A 17169-nucleotide genomic window follows, 5' to 3' on the forward strand; every position below is an offset into this window, starting at 1 on the left:
AAATACTCACCAGCAACCACACACCACACAACAGAACCACTAACCCAGGAACCTATCCCTGCAACAAAAGCCCGTTGCCAATTGTGCCCACATATCTATTCAGGGGACACCATCATAGGGCCTAATCACATCAGCCACACCATCAGAGGCTCGTTCACCTGCACATCTACCAATGTGATATATGCCATCATGTGCCAGCAGTGCCCCTCTGCCATGTACATTGGTCAAACTGGACAGTCTCTACGTAAAAGAATAAATGGACACAAATCAGATGTCAAGAATTATAACATTCATAAACCAATCGGAGAACACTTCAATCTCTCTGGTCACTCGATTTCAGACCTAAAGGTCACAATATTACAACAAAAAGACTTCAAAAACAGACTCCAACAAGTGCTGAATTGGAATTAATTTGCAAATTGGATACAATTAACTGAGGCTTGAATAGAGACTGGCAGTGGATGGGTCATTACAAAAAGTAAAACTATTTCCCCATGTTTATTTCCCCACCCCCACCCCCACCCCCCACTGTTCCTTGGATGTTCCTGTTAACTGCTGGAAATGGCCCACCTTGATTATCACTACAAAAGGTTCCCCCCCACCCCTCCCTCCTGCTGGTAATAGCTCATCTTAAGTGATCACTCTCCTTACAGTGTGTATGATAAACACTCATTTTGTCATGTTCTGTGTGTATATAAATCTCCTCACTGTATTTTCCACTGAATGCATTTAATGCTGTGGGGAGGGATAGTTCAGTGGTTTGAGCATTAGCCTGCTAAACTCAGGGTTGTGAGTTCAATCCTTGAGGGGGCCATTTAGGGATCTAGGCAAAAATTGGGGATTGGTCCTGCTTTAAGCAGGGGTTTGGACTAGATGACCTCCTAAGGTTCCTTCCAACCCTGATAGTCTATGAAGTGAGCTGTAGCTTATGAAAGCTTATGCTCAAATAAATTCCTTAGTCTCTAAGGTGCCAGGAGTACTCCTTTTCTTTTTGCAGATACTGACTAACATGGCTGCTACTCAGAAACAGGTGGGGGATCAGCTTTTCCTAAGGCCTATTGTTTTCCCTAATGGCCCATTACCCTGAATGGGCCCTTCACAACCAGCTATATAGACTGGAAGCATCTTGCCTAGTAGGTGTCACTCAAGTGTGACTACATGTGAAATACAGATACCTAGACAATATTCCTAACTTCAGATACAAAAATGATACATGCATACAAATAGGATAATCATATTCAACAAATCATAACTTTTCCAACGACAGGTCACATGCCCCATCTTGTACAAAAGGCATCATAATTATGCCATAATCATATAATAATAGTATCACTGTGGGGTGCAATGCCACAGCCAGATTTGAACATTTTGGCCCATCCCATTTTCCCAAGGCCACCAGGCTCAAGACCACCAGGAGACCTAGTGCCCAGCCAGACCTAAATCCCAGATACTTCCCTTATGCATCCAGAGAGAGCAAGGGGGAGAGGGAGAGGGAGCCATGGTCAAAGCATTCTAGGGGATGTAGACACATTGATTCTATTGCAATGGACAGAAGTGTCCCAGTCCCCAAAGGTTGCTCCCAAAGGCTCAGCTACACTGTAGCTCTCCCCTGCTGTCTGGCCTCCAGAAAAGGGGAGTGGGAGGGATGGGCTGTCAAAGGCCGGCCCTGAGGAAGGGCTCGGAGTAGGACACAGGGGGGCAGGCGAAAAGCAGCCCACTGCAACACCCTGCGAAAAGGGGGAGGCTCATCAGAAAAATCCTGCCGGGGGAAAACGCTGGGGCTGGGGCGTGACGGGGCGGGAGATCCCGCGGGCGGGGGGCGCCGCCATTGGAGGGGTTGATGGCGGAGCGAGGGAGCTGGGGTCATCCAGGGCCACTCCAGCTGCGACGCGCGTTGCTCAGCCCCGGACAGGCGCGGGGGACTCGCCGGGGGAGACGCGGGGGACTCGCCGGGGGAGACGCGGGGGACTCGGGCGCGGCCCCTTTAAGGCCGCTCCTGCCCGCTGGGGGCGATGAGGAGCCGCAGGGGCCGAGGAGCCAGGCGCAGCCTGACAGGTAGGCGGGGAGCCGGGCACGATCCTTGCCAGGCCGGCGCTTGCTGGAGCCGGCTGCAGCCCCGCGGCCTCGGGCTGGGGATGGAGCGGGCGCAGCGGCAGGAGGCGGAGGTACGGGGAGCCCCTGCCCTGGCTGCGCCGGGCGCATCTGCAGGGGGAGGAAGCTCCGGCCACCTGCGGGTATGTCCGGCCGGAGGGCACGAGGGGTCCGGGCTGGGGGCCGCAGGAACCGGGGGGGGTCCGGGCTGGGGGCCGCAGGAACCGGGGGAAGGGGGGTCCGGGCTGGGGGCCGCAGGAACCGGGGGGGGGTGTCCGGGCTGGGGGCCGCAGGAACCGGGGGAAGGGGGGTCCGGGCTGGGGGCCGCAGGAACCGGGGGAAGGGGGGTCCGGGCTGGGGGCCGCAGGAACCGGGGGGGGGTGTCCGGGCTGGGGGCCGCAGGAACCGGGGGGGGGGTCCGGGCAGGGGGCCGCAGGAACCGGGGGGGGGTCCGGGCAGGGGGCCGCAGGAACCGGGGGGGGGTCCGGGCTGGGGGCCGCAGGAACCGGGGGAAGGGGGGTCCGGGCTGGGGGCCGCAGGAACCGGGGGGGGGGGTCCGGGCAGGGGGCTGCAGGAACCGGGGGGGGGGGTCCGGGCTGGGGGCCGCAGGAACCGGGGGGGGGTCCGGGCAGGGGGCCGCAGGAACCGGGAGGACACTGCTCAGTGCGGAGTTGGCCCTGCAGCCCAGGTGCGGGTGGGCCATGGTTGTGTCATCGCCGGGAATACAGGCTCCCGCAGACGGGTTAAGCTTGGCAGGAGGACCGGGCCCTGACTCCTGCGGCCAGGGGGAGACGATGGCAAATATTAGGGGGAGCCAAAAATGTATGTGTGTGAGAGAGATGCGGCTCATGCCTGTCCCCCTGAGTGCCCAGCCCCTGGACCTGGGGGCAGGTGGGGGCCACTTCCCAGAGGATGCTGCCAATAAATTAACGGGGCTTCTCTCCCCCTCTGCTTGGCAGCTTCCTGCCAGGGCTGCCCTGCCCCCAGCCTGCCCAGCCCGAGAGGAGCCTGCCCCAGTCACTGGCCATTTCCAGGGATGAGGATGGTTTATTATGTGGCCTGCAGCATGTCAGCTTAAATCCCAAGATAAGGCTGGGCCGAGCTGTGTGGCCCAGTCCTGCAATGGGATTCACGCAGCTGGACCCTTCACCCTCACGGATGGCATCAAAGGATGGGGGCCTGTACTTTGAAATGGACTCTCCCTGTTGCACTGAACAGCTCAGCTTTCCTGGCCCATGCGGGGCCAGGGGTCCCTGGGTTGGCCCAGCTGTGCCCGCAGAGGCTGCCTTTTTGGCTCAGGGGGCAGCTGGCGCCAGGGCATGTGGTTTTGTGTCTCTGAGGCATGGTGCCCTGGCATGGCTCAACAGGCAGCCGGGGGCTGGCACTGTGATGGCAGGAACGAAGGGCCAGTGGCCTTTCACGCTATCCCAGATTCACTCCACCCTACATGACAAGTTGAGGCAGGCCTGGGCCCCGGAGCTGTAGGGACGGGTGGCATCTGTGCTAAGGGAATGGACTTTCCCTTGCTACAAGCTGCCTGCGGTGTTACTTCTGTGGGGTCCCCTGGCCTGGGGTCTTTGAGTCTTCCTGGGCTGAGGGACAGATGGACTGGAGCTCACGGAGTGTAGGGGCAAGTGACACCCACAGCTCTTTGGGCAGGGAGGGGGCTGCGTGCCCAGTGCCATGTGAGGTTATGGGGTGACGGAGATGACTGGGGTGGTAACAAGCTACAGAAATGAATGGATTTAATTGCATGGAGGGGTCTAACAGGAGCTGTTCACAATCCCCCTGTCCCCTGTCACCACCTCTACCACCCTGTGCAGAGGGGTTTTCATCTCCTTCCTCTGCATCTTGGTGGAGCTGTGCGCCCCCCGCTCTTGTAAGGAGCTGTTTGCCTCCCATCTCTTGGATCTATACATCCACCCTTCCTGGGAGAAGTCAGTTCTCTAGTCACCCTCCCCACCTGCCTGCCGCACAGCCCCATGCCTGCCACATGCTCCTCCGGGTTAACAGACTCCGCTGCCCCATTCCTCAGACCCCAAGCTAACAGGCTGAGGGGGGTCGGGGGTGAGCATCCCGCCCCCTCTGCTCACCCTGCTGAAGGCCTGCCATGAGCTGCTGAGTCAGCAGGGTGAGGAGGGGCATGGTCCCTGTCTATGGCCACTGTCCTCTCACTAGAATGGGCCTCTGAGTCCCCATGTGCCTTGTGCACAATGCTGACCCCAAATGTGCTCATTGACTCTGGGCATCCCCTCCACTTTCCACCCCCCTCCCCAGGAAGGAAGCAGGAAAGTGCCAGAAATTCAATTAAGGGAGAACTCCTCCGAACTCTGATCAGTTTCATTGTGTCTCCTCCCTAATTGTGTGCAGGGAATGACGATCTCCCCCAGAGCCAGTGCCAGCATTCAATGGGGAGAGACAGGGTGAGCAGGGAAACCGAGTCATCTGGGGTATTATTTGCTGAACAGAACAAAATTCACCCCGTGTGGCTGTGAATGTGACAGTGACTTCTGAAGTCTGTGTTGAGGTATGCGTGGGGGGAGAGAAGGGCTTGGCACATGCTGGATGCCTGCCTATGTGTAGGGAGTGTGTGTTTGTCAGAGAGAGAGCAGACAGCGTATGTATGTGCGTGTCTGTGGGTGTGTGCGTTCATGGATGTGTGCTTATGTGCGTGTGTGTGTGTGGGGGGGAATGCACAGAGTGCGTGTGTGTCCCAGCATAGGGCATGTATGTGAGAGAGCTGGTGTGGGGGAGTGAGAGCACAGGGTTTGGGAGAGTGCATGCGGATGTCTGTGGGGTGACTGTGTAGGGGGTGGGGTGTGTAGGAAGTAGGGGTGAGTGCATGGGGTGTGTGCAGGGAGTGTGAGGGGGATGAGGCATGTGGAGATGGGGGCTCAATGCATGGGTGTGGGGGTGAGTGCAGGGAGGGGAACTATGGGGGGGTGAGTGCATGGGGCTGAGCATATAGACCATTGGCAGAGCTGGATGCTATGTCTCTCTGTCTCCACTGCTCTTAGGCCCATTTGGACTGTGAGGTTCTCTGCTCTCCGAGGGCAGGTCCCCAGAAGTAATGGGGTCCATGCCAGGTTCACATGGAGAGGGGGCTCCCTCGTGCCAGGGTAACGGGGTTGGTGCTGGGTCAGATGGAGAGGGGGCTCCCTGGGGGTGGGATACAGGGTCAGTGCTAGGTCAGATGGGGAGGGGGTTCTCTGGGGCCAGGTAGTGGGGTCAGTGCTGGGTCAGATGGGCATGAGGCCCCTGGGGGTGGGATCCAGGGTCTATGCTGGGTCAGAGAGAGAGGGGGCTGTGGGATCCGAGGTCGGTGCTGGGTGAGATAGGGAGGGGTCTCTCTGGGGATGGGATCTGGGGTTGGTGCTGGGTCAGATGGGGAGGGGGCTTCCTGGGGGTGGGATCTGGGGTCGGTGCTGGGTCAGACGGGGAGTGGACTCTCTGGGGGCGGGATCCGAGGTCGGTGCTGGTTCCAACTTGGAGGCGGTTCCCTGGGGCCAGCATAATGGGGTCTGTGCTGGTAAGACAGGGTGGGGGTTCTCTGGAGGTGGGATCCGGGGTCAGTGCTGGGTCAGATAGGGAGTGGGCTCTCTGGGGGCGGGATCCGGGGTCGGTGCTGGGTCAAACTTGCGGGCGGTTCCCTGGGGCCAGCATAATGGGGTCTGTGTTCTCATTGCCCCCACACTGCTCCCTCCACACCTCCTCGCTGCCCCCACCCCCACCCCTTCACTGCCCCTTCACTCCCCTCACTGCCCCCAATACCCCTCACTTCCCCCATAACTGCTCCTCACTCCCCCTCACTACTCCCACCCCACTCTCCCATTGCTCCCACCCCTCACTGCCCTCCCACCCCTGCCTCCTGACTGCCCTCACTGCTCCCCCCACACCCCCTTGCTACCCCCTGTCCCCACCCCCTCACTGCCCCCAATACCCCTCACAGCTCCCTCTGCCTCCACACCTCCTAACTGCTTCACATGTTCCCACTGACCCCCTGCCCACAGCCTCCTCACTGTTCCCCCACACCCCTCTCACTGCTCCCCCTGCCCCCACAATGCTCCCCCCAAGCCCCTTCACTGCTCCCCATGCCCCCACACCCCCTCACTGCTCCCCCCAACTCGCAGACATTGTGACATCCCACGGGCACACAGCTCACCCCCTGCATTCCTCCAGTGCTCCTCTTGCCCACTAATGCATGCACATCCTCACACCTCTGGTCTCCCACAGGCACAATCATACGATCATAGAATATCCGGGTTGGAAGGGACCTCAGGAGGTCATCTAGTGCTACCCCCTGCTCAAAACAGGACCAATCCCCATCTAAATCATCCCAGCCAGGGCTTTGTCAAGCCTGACCTTAGAAACCTCTAGGGAAGGAGATTCCACCACCTCCTTAGGTAACCCATTCCAGTGTTTCACCACCCTCCTAGTGAAAAAGTTTTTCCTAATATCCAACCTAAACCTCCCCCACTGCAACTTGAGACCTTTACTCCTTGTTCTGTCATCTGCTACCACTGAGAACAGTCTAGAGCCATCCTCTTTGGAACCCCCTTTCAGATAGTTGAAAGCAGCTATCAAATCCCCCCTCATTCTTCTCTTCCGCAGACTAAACAATCCCAGTTCCCTCAGCCTCTCCTCAGAAGTCATGTGTCAGTCCCCTAATCATTTTTGTTGCCCTCCGCTGGATGTTTTCCAATTTTTCCACATCCTTCTTGTAGTGTGGGGCCCAAAACTGGACACGGTACTCCAGATGAGGCCTCACCAATGTCGAATAGAGGGGAATGATCACATCCCTCGATCTGCTGGCAATGCCCCTACTTATACAGCCCAAAATGCCATTGGCCTTCTTGGCAACAAGGGCACACTGTTGACTCATGTCCAGCTTCTCGTCCACTGTGACCCCAAGGTCCTTTTCTGCAGAACTGCTGCCTAGCCATTCGGTCCCTAGTCTGGAGCAGTGCATGGGGTTCTTCCGTCCTAAGTGCAGGACTCTGCACTTGTCCTTGTTGAAGCTCATCAGATTTCTTTTGGCCAAATCCTCTAATTTGTCTAGGGCCCTCTGTATCCTATCCCTACCCTCCAGTGTATCTACCTCTCCTCCCAGTTTAGTGTCCTCTGCAAACTTGCTGAGGGTGCAATCCACACCATCCTTCAGATCATTTATGAAGATATTGGACAAAACCGGCCCCAGGCCCAACCCTTGGGGCACTCCACTTGATATCGGCTGCCAACTAGACATGGAGTCATTGATCACTTCCCGGTTGAGCCCGACGATCTAGCCAGCTTTCTATCCACCTTATAGTCCAACCCTACCTGCCCTAGGCTTGGCAGGTACTAAATTGACTGGTCAAATAATGTCACTTGACGGCCTATTATTTGTCCATGGTCAAACATTATCCGATGTCCTAGGACGAATCCAAAGGAATGGCCTGATGCTGCAGGCAATAGCCTCCGACTCTGATCACACTGGGTATGGTTCTTTTGGGCTCTGCAGCTTCCTTAGTCTTGTTTTGCTTGTTCTGAGTTACAATCACTCCAGAAGTAATTTGTTCCTTTGTAATGAGGTGGAAGGACCTGTCTATGGCTAGGCCTGTAAGAGCCCAGAGTGTCTTGCTCTTTCTGGTTACTGTTCTAAGAAATTAGCACTTTAAAATCTGTGACCGTTTATCACGTGATTTGACAGGTCAATTGACCAATTCTTTTTGGATTGATCAAATGCCCAGCCCTAATCTGCCCCTCAAACTGCCAGCCCACCCCGGCACTCCCATAACACTAGCCCCTGCCCTACCAACCTCCTTGTAACACAAGCCCCCGGCCTGCCTCTGCCCTGCCAACCCTTTCCCCCGCCCCATAACACTAGTCTGGGGCTCTGCCTGCCCCTGCCTTACCAACCTCCTCGTAACACTAGTCCCCGGCCTGCCCCTGCCCTACCAACCGCCCCCCCTGCGCCCTGTAACACTAGCCCTGCCCTGCCCCTGCTGTGCCCACTCCTTCCACCATAACACAAGCCTCTGGCCTGCCCCTGCCCTGCCACCCCCAGTAACACTAGCCCTTGCCCTGTTCCTGCCCTGCCAAGCACTCCCCCCCCACATAACACTACTCCCCAGCCTGCCCTGACAACCCCCAGTAACACTAGCCCCTGGCCTGTCCCTGCACTGCCAACCCCCCTGCATCCCATAACATGAGCCAGAAGGTGAGTGGGCTGTGGTGGTTTTCAGCAAAGGGCACAGTGGCCGTGCTGGTGGGCTGGGCTCCTCGGGCCACTTTGCCCTCCCTGTGGGTGAGATGCATTCAAGTACTGCAGGATGGGACTGCTATAATTAAAGCGCCGCTCCCAGGGCTCGCTAGCCTTTGCTTTTGTGTCGGAGCAGGTGGAATCACCTGGCCCATTTCCCACGGGAAGGTGGGCCAGCTCGAGTCAGGGGGCAGGTTGGAGCTCGTGTTATGGAGAGTGCTGAGGTTGGCAGGTTGAGGGTTGTGCTATGGGGTCCTGCGGGCAGAGTGACCAGACAGCAAGTGTGAAAAATTGGGACGGGGTGGGGGACAATAGGCACCTATATAAGACAAAGCCCCGAATATCGGGACTGTCCCTGTAAAATTGGGACGTCTGGTCACCCTAGATGCTGGGGGGTTGGCAGGTCGGGGGCAGGTTGGGGGTTCTGCTGTGGGGTGCTGTGAGGTGGGCAGGTTGGGAGTTGTTCTGGGGAGTGCTGTGGGGTTGTGCTAGGGGGTGCTGGGGGGTTGGCATGTTGGGGGTTGTACTGGGGGGTTGGGAGGTCAGGGGAAGGTTGGGGGTTGTGCTGCGCGGTGCGGGGGTGGTTGGCAGGTTGGGGGCAGGTTGGGGGTTGTGCTGTGAGGTGCTGGGGGGGTTGGCAGGTTGGGGGTTGTGCTGTGGGGTGCAGGGGGGGTTGGCAGGTTGGGGGCAGGTTGGGGGTTGTGCTGTGAGGTGCTGGGGGGGTTGGCAGGTTGGGGGCAGGTTGGGGGTTGTGCTGTGAGGTGCTGGGGGATTGGCAGGTTGGGGGCAGGTTGGGGGTTGTGCTGTGAGGTGCTGGGGGATTGGCAGGTTGGGGGTTGTGCTGTGAGGTGCGGGGGGGGTTGGCAGGTTGGGGGCAGGTTGGGGGTTGTGCTGTGAGGTGCTGGGGGATTGGCAGGTTGGGGGCAGGTTGGGGGTTGTGCTGTGAGGTGCTGGGGGATTGGCAGGTTGGGGGTTGTGCTGTGAGGTGCGGGGGGGGTTGGCAGGTTGGGGGAAGGTGGGGGGGTTGTGCTGTGAGGTGCTGGGGGGGTTGGCAGGTTGGGGGCAGGTTGGGGGTTGTGCTGTGAGGTGCTGGGGGGGTTGGCAGGTTAGGGGCCGGTTGGGGGTTGTGCTGTGGGGTGCTGGGGGGTGGGCAGGTTGGGGGTTGTGCTGGGGGGTGGGCAGGTTGGGGGAAGGTGGGGGGGTTGTGCTGTGAGGTGCGGGGGGGTTGGCAGGTTGGAGGCAGGTTGGGGGTTGTGCTGCGGGTGCGGGGGGGTTGGCAGGTTGGGGGCAGGTCGGGTGCAGGTTGGGGGTTGTGCTGTGAGGTGCGGGGGGGGGGGGGGGTTGGCAGGTTGGGGGCAGGTTGAGGGTTTTGCTGGGAGTGCGGGGAATGGGCAGGTCTGAGGCAGGTTGGGGGCCAGTATTGTGGGGTGTAGCCTGTGCTGAAGTGATACCCGTTGTGGAAGAAAACACAGTCTTCCCGCTGAGTTTGTTAGCAACAGGTCAGAGACAATTTATTCTCAAGCAATTGCAGGTGGAGACCACAGTTGGGCAGAGTTTCCCCTGCCCTCATGTAATCTCCAAGGTACAAGCATTTTCAGTCGAGTATTTACACATTCATTACACACACAGACACAATAACAGCTGTGTCCTATTTTACATTTTCTTCCCATTGTCGTAGTCAGCACTGCATTCCAGTCTTATCTTAAAGCAAGGTCCCTAGTGATTTTCCCATCCGCCTCGCACAAACCCCGCTTCTACAAATCTCGCGTTACTAAGGTTGGAGTCAGCTTGTCTCTTGCTCTGTCTCTGAACCAAACGACATGACTGCACACAAACCCTCTTTTCCCCTTCACACTTCCACACCGTCTGAAGCTCACGGCCAGCTCCCAGTCACACCCATGTGGCTTCCCCCCCCCCCCCATGCTCTCGTTCTCCCTCTCATGCCCTCCCACAGTCCCCTGTCACTCCTACCTCCTGCTGCTCAAGCTCACTCTGAGCCAAGCCCTTCTCCACAGCCCAGGTGCTGCCAGGGGAAGCCGTGCCACGCCTGCCCTGGAACTCTTTCACTCCCGGGCTGGGGTCACCCTGCTGCCAGGGGCTTTCTACAAAGATGCAGGGTAGGAATAAATGTTTCAGGTTTTTGTCTGGCCTAGAAGGCAGGAGGGAGCTGGTGGGAGCCTTTGGGGTGCTGGGGGCCATTTCTGGCACCAGGGAGCCCTTTGGGCTGCTGGAGGAGGCTCTGAGCTAGGTGCCCGCGTTTTGTTCTGAGCAGCTTTGAGCACAGTGCGCCCCTCCCCCTGTGCAATGGGGTTAGCGACGCACCGGGCTGCAGGATGGCAGGTTCAGAGTGCCCCAGCTGGCATCTGTGCTTCCCTTTGCCTGCACCCCCCACTCAAGATGGGAAGTGTCAAGCTGTTGCTGTGCTCATAGCAATCGCAGCCAAGCCTTTGCCAGCCAGACTCTGGGTCACTCGAGCTCCTGGCCACGGCAGGGAAAGTTCCCTGCTGGCCTCTGTATGGTGAGGGCATAATGAGCTCCATCCCTCTTCTCCCACATGGGCACCCAGGGCGGACTGGGCCTGGCACCACACCTGGGTGACCTCGCTGAGCAGCTGAGTTTATCAATCATTTTCATGGGGCCTGGCAGGCTTGGGGATGAGCCACAGAGCCTGCCCCTACCAGTGCCCACTGCCCGGGCAGGCTGGTGAGAGAAATTCTGTTCAGGGGCCTGGTGCCCTGGGTCAGCAGATCCCAGTCCAGCACTCAGGCATCTGCCCAACCTAAGCCCCAAACCATGGGCAGGTTTAGCACAGCTCCCAGTCCTGTCCCCGGGGCAGTGGTATGAGCTGCTGCTTGCGTGGGGGGCACACCTGTGGCCCTGCCCATGCCATCCCCATTGCTCAGTGAATACAGAGGCTCCTCCCAGGGCCAGATTGACACAGGGGCTTTAGGGGCTGCAGCCCTGGGCTAAGGGGAGCCCTGGCGCAACAGGGCTCAGGTAGGCTGCCTGCCTGCCATGGCCCCATGCCGCTCCCGGAAGCAGCCGGCTGTTGGCATGCCTCTGCAGCCCCTGAAGGGAGGTGGGGGCGGAGAGAAGGCAGCTCCGTGCGCTGCCCCCACCCCCAGCACCGTCCCCGCAGCTCCCATTGGCCAGAAACTGCCAATGGGAGCTGTGGGGGTGGCGTTTGAGGGTGTGGGCAGCACACGGAGACACACTGTCCCCCTGCCCCCAGGGGCGCACAGAGACGTGCCAGCAGCCATCCGCTTCTGTGAGCAGTGTGGGGCCACGGCAGGCAGGCAGCCTGCCTGAGCCCTGCTGTGCTGCCGGCCGGAGCCTGCACCTCACACCCCCTCCTGCACCCCAACCCCCTGCCCCAGGTCAGAATCCCCTCCTGCACCCCAACACTCTGCCCCAGGCTGGAGCCCCCTCCTGCACCCAACCTCCCTCCCAGAAAGAAACTAATATAACAGCTGTTCTAAGGTAAGCAGTAGGCTATTTGAATTAACTATATTCTACATGTTTTAAGGCTGAAATATAACCGCAGAACATCTTTATGACAATTAAAAGTCAAGTTTAAGTATAGCGTTAATAGCCTCAATGCCATAATTGTGATAATTTTGTTTTAAATTAGGAAAAAGACATATACAGGGGCCCCCCAAAATCTACTAGCCCTGGGCCCACAGGAGAGTTAATCCAGCTCTGCCTCCCCCCACATCAATGCGGCACTTGTGAGCAACATTAACCCCCCTCGCAGTGCCCCGGCTCTCCCCCGCACACACTGCTCCTCCGGAGAGACATAGCGCAGCGAAACCATGGCAACTGTGTGCTCCCGCGGGGATGCCAGCACCATGAGCTCAGCACCTGCTCCTCAGAGGACCCCAGGCCCCGGCTGGGCTGGGTGCCGCTCACTGGCCTTCACCAGGCAGCTGGGTTTCAGTCTCGCGCTGCTCAGCCCCTGGGCAGGGGAGCTCAGGGCATCACAGCAGAGGTGCTGCTGCGTGGGGGAGGGTTGCTCTTAACTCCATCCAGGCCCCGGGGCTGAGCAAGCGGGGTGATCTGTAGGGGCCTTTGGCACCCGTACCTGGAGACAGCGGGCAGGGGCTGAGTCAGGGGCACTCGCTGGCCTGGGGTGCTGAGGGGCTGTGCCACGTGCCCTGACTCCACCACTCATCAGCCCTCTCTCAGGTGTGTTGTATGAGGGCAAGTACTCTTGTGTAGGTGTGTTGTATGAGGGCAAGCTCTCACCACTTTCCCAGGCCTCTGGAGCAGAGGCTCTGACTCCTGGAGTACTGTGTCCAGTTTTGGGCCCCACACTACAAGAAGGATGTGGATAAATTGGAGAGAGTCCAGTGGAGGGCAACAAAAATGATTAGGGGTCTAGAACACATGACTTATGAGGAGAGGCTGAGGGAGCTGGGATTGTTTAGTCTGCGGAAGAGAAGACTGAGGGGGGATTTGATAGCTGCTTTCAACTACCTGAAAGGGGGTTCCAAAGAGGATGGCTCTGGACTGTTCTCAATGGTAGCAGATGACAGAACGAGGAGTAATGGTCTCAAGTTGCAGTGGGGGAGGTTTAGATTGGATATTAGGAAAAACTTTTTCACTAAGAGGGTGGTGAAACACTGGAATGCGTTACCTAGGGAGGTGGTAGAATCTCCTTCCTTAGAGGTTTTTAAGGTCAGGCTTGACAAAGCCCTGGCTGGGATGATTTAACTGGGAATTGGTCCTGCTTCGAGCAGGGGGTTGGACTAGATGACCTTCTGGGGTCCCTTCCAACCCTGATATTCTATGATTCTATGATTCTAAGTGCTAGTCTCCACAACTAGCCACCGACCAATTCTCCTCACTAGGCAGAGTCAACCTTGTTAGCGTGTGTTAGACTTCCAGGGAAAGCTCACGTGAGATGATGGTGATTCTGTCGCTGGCATTCCCCTCAGGGAGATGCTGTCTTTCATAAGATCAAGGACCGGTCACCAGAAAACTCCTTCTGGCACTTCTCCCAGCAATCTTCCAAATTCCAGCTCACTTAGCTGCCCTCTTCATAAAGTTCCCCTGCACTTCCAGTTTGACAACTGCTTAGAATGCACCATAGCACAGGTGGGAAACAGCTATGGTGTTCTGCCCCAGAGGTGGCTGCCTGCTAGTGCTGGCTGACATGACAGCTGATATAGTTTGCATAGGTATATAGGTATAGTTTGCAAAGCAATCTGGGAGGTGCAGGAAGGAAAGATTTTTGTCAATGGGAACTATTTTCCTCAGCAGCGTCACCGCCAGTCTTAATTTGTGCCGAGGCCTGGCAGTTCAGAGCCCTGGACCCTCTGGGCTGGCTCCTCTTTCATCACAAATGAAGCACTAGTCACCACGGAGAGATCCAGCATAGATATGGCAGGAAGGGCAAAGGGGTGCAAACAGCAGATCTCTTGAAGCCAGTCACAGCCCAGAGATGGGAGGAGAGGGCCAGTATCTTAATTCACTCCCTGGGAAAGGAAGAAGGGGGTGTCTAGTGTCTAGCCTCAGCTCTGACCCCACCCCAGGGAAGCCATGCTGTAGTGATTTGCCCCCATCTGGAAAGGTCTTTGACAACCCACCATGAGACGCTAGCCAGGATAAGAACCTGGGCTTTCCAACACCAAAGGCACAAGCCGCTGCCCCTTCAGAGGCTGGGGAAATTCCTCTCACGGTGACCAAGTAGTAGGCTGATATCTTCTATGCTGGCTGTGGCCCCGAGAGGGGGACATGCTCTCACCCCTTTCCCAGGCCTCTGGAGCAGAGGCTCTGACTCCTGGCAGGACCGTGGCCATGTCACTTTGACCTGCTTGGTCCTCTCTCCGCTCAGGGGTGTAAAGTACCACAAGACCTCACTGTGTCTGTGCGGAGCTCCCCAGGGAGATGCTGTGTGGACCCGCGCAGAGGAGGGACCCCAGGGCTGAAGGGGGCTGGTGCTGGGCTCAGCAGGGCGGCGCACGGAAGGCCCAGCTCCTGCCCTCAGGAGGCCGAGCAGTAACTTCCTGGATTCATTTGATGTGTTTTATGTTCCAGCCCCAGAACGGATCCCAGCATGGAGCTGACACAGCAGCCTGTGCCAGCTTTGCCCATCCAAATACACACCACTGGCATCAGACCAGGTAGGAACAAAAATGCTGTCCCAAACTCACTTCCTGCTCCAGAAACCTTCCCAGCCTCAGGCATCCGAGGCGAGTTTTGATTTCTTTAGTCCCCCTGGTCCCAGACCTTCCTGCCCCCCCCCCCCCATAATAATGGGGAGGGCAGGACTGAACGTATGGTTTAAACCTTCACCATGGCTTCAGACCAGATATGTTCTCTGGAGTCTAACATAAGTTGGCTTCCTGCCTCTGCCCCTCCCACTGGTCTGGTGTTACAAACCATGGCCATCTGCCCACAGCACCACCGTCTGCAGTGGGGTCAAACCTGAGCCCTTCAGCATCCAAAGCACCAGCCTCTGACCCGTGAGCTGAGCGAGAGCTAGCTGTAAGGGGCAGGCTGTGGGCAGTAGTTGCAGGGGCCAGTCACGAGAGCAAAGCATACGCCCACAGTATACCAGTGTATGGTGCGTGTGACCCTGCTCCCCAGAGGGAGCAGAGCTCCCAGCTGCATTGGGACCCCTGCTGATTTCCTAGAAGCCCTAGTGCATCCTCAGGGACAAGATTTTAGACACTGTGTGCAAAGTACCACTGCCACCCTTGAGCCATGCTGTGTGCACAGGCCCAGAGGGGGTCTGCACATGTAGAAATGCTGCCATTCGTGCAAAACACATGGACGCAGGCATGTAACTGTGTGTGCAAACTGCACAGCTGGGTGTGCAAAGCAGGTGACTGCTTGAGCAAAATCTGCAGTCCTGCACCCCTGTTTTGCACACATAACCACATATTTGCACATGCATTCCCCATTCAGGCTCCTGAGTCTTAAAATCTGGCCCCAGGGATGTGTGGAGAGAGATTCCCCGTGGCAGGAGAGAACTCTAGCAGGAGAGCGTTTGAGTCCAGTGATATCCCTGCCAAAAACAACCGTGCGGAAATAAAACTCTTGTGAGTGAGTGCCAAGCTCTCATCCTGTCTGGTTCAGGGACCTCCATTGTAATGGAAGGTTTCTATGCACATGGTGTCTGGGACAGTGGTTCTCAATCAGGGGTATGTGTACCCCCGAAGGTACTCAGAGGTCTTCCAGGGGTACATCAACTCATCTAGAGATTTGTCTAGTTTTACAACAGGCTACATAAAAGGACTAGTGAAGTTAGTAAAATTAAAATTTCATACAGACAATGACTTGTTTATACTGCTCTAAATACAATACACTGAAATGTAAGTATGTGGTAAAATGAGAAAGTCATTAAAATTATGTGGTAAAATGAGAAAGTCAGCAATTTTTCAGTAATAGTGTGCTGTGGCCCCTTTTTTGTGTCTGATTTTGTAAGCAAGTAGTTTTTAAGTGAGGTATGTAAGACAAATTTGGGACATCCCTCAACCATGTTGTGTACAGATCGCCCTGCAGAGGCCATCTTGTCAGCCCTTGGGGGGTGATTCTTGGGAGAGGTAGGACAGGGCCGTAAGTGTAAGGCCAACAGACCCCGGTCATCGGCGAGTGGGATTGAACTGGGGACCTCTGGAGCTTAGTGCATGAGCCTCTACCGCATGAGCTAAAAGCCAGCTGGCTGTTAGCTAAGGCTATAGAGCGTCTCATTTAACTCGCTCTCTTTCTAAGTGGTCTTGGTGCCACTAGATGGGGCAGAACCCCACACCCAGAAGGTGTGTGGGTTACACAAGGACCATAAAGGTGATTCTTGATTGAGGCTGCTGGACACAGCCAGTCCCTGTGGGTCTCTCTGTCTCTTTAGCTTCCAGACGAACACAGTCTGTGCTGCTTAGTGCCACCAGACAGATCTCGTGAAGCTCAGACGAAATGGGAGGGACTTCTGACTGCACCTCCCGCCCTGCATCCCAAGCAGCATAGCATAGCTTTGACAGGCCCTAGGCAGAGAGCTTAGACCTTGTGGGGGGGTGTCCCCCAGAGCTGAGCTCTCTGACACTGCTTCATTGCAAGCATCCTATATTTGCATATACATATGCTAGGCAGGTAATTAGCCATGCCCACCCCCCATACAGCCAGTCATTCTCCCATGTCATTATTTATCCCATGCACGCAGGTGCTGGTTTGCGCGTGCCAGTGTGGGTCTGTGTAGAGCTGGTCAGGTTACTGGTTGCAGAGACACGATGTGTGGAATTTGCCCTTTTCTTTTGGCGAGCTGATTTAACAAATCCCTGCCCTCTGCTCCGCTGGTTGGGGTTGTCTGCCTACTCGGCACTGTCTATCTGTGATGTACCACTGGTTGCGTAAGTCACATGGTGCTGTGTTTGCTTCCTCACTGGGCGACCGAGACTTACAAAAAGGAGAAGGAATTGCTGCACTTGTACATGAAGGGCTTGGCGCTGTATAGGGCACAAGATCCACTCCCTGCCCCCTGAGCCCATGGGTGCAATCAGATCAACACAAGGCTTGTCCAGCTGGGCCTCGGACGGGTGTAAATCAGGAGTAATTCCACTGCGGTCCATGCCACTCTGCGGTACAAACAAGAGGAGGATTGGGCTCAAAGCAGGCTGGCCGGAACCCAGAGAGGGAGCAACCAGGACATGGCCTCTCTGTCCTCTCATGATTCTCTTTGCTCTGTGTGTCCTGTTATCAACTTCCTCCTGGTGGGTGGGCAGCAGGGAATGAACGGGCACTGATAAATTCACCTGGCTGGGAATTTTCTTTCATTCTTTCTTTCTTTCTTATGAAAACTGCACTTCTTGAAATATTGACATTTTTGACAAGAAAATCTC

At 56.8% G+C, this 17169-nt stretch overlaps 1 protein-coding gene across 4 annotated transcripts in view; it reads left to right on the forward strand.

Annotated features, from left to right (window-relative positions):
• Positions 1-1971: 1971 nt before the first annotated feature.
• Positions 1972-17169, forward strand: part of AJM1 (apical junction component 1 homolog) — a 33194-nt gene continuing 17996 nt past the window's right edge. Inside the window, exons 1-2 of one of the 4 annotated variants that reach the window (XM_078849153.1) lie at positions 14397-14457; positions 15245-15378. The gene's annotated coding sequence lies outside the window, so the exon portion shown is untranslated. The other 3 variants (XM_073313804.1, XM_073313801.1, XM_073313803.1) reach the window with 3 other exon arrangements.

The sequence above is a fragment of the Lepidochelys kempii genome, chromosome 16 (genome assembly GCF_965140285.1).
Source record: "Lepidochelys kempii isolate rLepKem1 chromosome 16, rLepKem1.hap1, whole genome shotgun sequence".
NCBI classification, from domain to species: Eukaryota; Metazoa; Chordata; order Testudines; family Cheloniidae; genus Lepidochelys; species Lepidochelys kempii.